Below are 857 nucleotides of genomic sequence, written 5' to 3'. Positions count from 1 at the left end.
GATGTGGCTTTCAATGGTGCATTTTGAACACACAAAGAGTCTGGAGTTCAAATAAGTTCAAAATAATGAAATCCCATTGTAACAGTTGAGTTTTCGTCCGAAACCCTGATACTTCGAAAGAGATTGTCCGTTTTGTAGACGAAGTGCATCCAGTTTTTGCCGTAACCCTCTCAACTTTTTAGCACATGCTATGTGGGTGAAATGATGATACCATGCCAACTTTCAACCTTTTCAGAGTTCATTTGTATTGCTTTTCAATTTCATGGTCATTTAGCTCAAAAATATGAGTGAATGCCTGAAAAAGAACAAATGAAGTCAGAAAGGGTGAAAATTGCTGATGTGGCTTTGAATGGTGCATTTTGAACACACAAAGAGTCTGGAGTTCAAATAAGTTCCAAATAAAGAAATCCCTTTGTAACAGATGAGTTTGCGTCCAAAACCCTGATACTTCAAAAGAGATTGTCCGTTTCGTACACGAAGTGCATCCAGTTTTTGCCGTAACCCTCTCAACTTTTTAGCACATGCTATGTGGGTGAAATGATGATACCATGCCAACTTTCAACCTTTTCAGAGATCATTTGTAGTGCTTTTCAATTTCATGGTCATTTAGCTCAAAAATATGAGTGAATGCCCGAAAATGACCGAATGAAGTCAGAAAGGGTTGAAAATTGCTGATGTGGCTTTGAATGGTGCATTTTGAACACACAAAGAGTCTGGAGTTCAAATAAGTTCAAAATAATGAAATCCCATTGTAACAGATGAGTTTTCGTCCCAAAACCTGAAACTTCGAAAGAGATTGTCCGTTTTGTACACGAAGTTAATACAGTTTTTGCCGTAACCCTCTCAACTTTTTAGCA

Source organism: Triticum aestivum, chromosome 4D (genome assembly GCF_018294505.1).
Source record: "Triticum aestivum cultivar Chinese Spring chromosome 4D, IWGSC CS RefSeq v2.1, whole genome shotgun sequence".
Classification (NCBI taxonomy): domain Eukaryota; kingdom Viridiplantae; phylum Streptophyta; class Magnoliopsida; order Poales; family Poaceae; genus Triticum; species Triticum aestivum.
Note: the sequence above shows the minus strand (reverse complement) of the source record.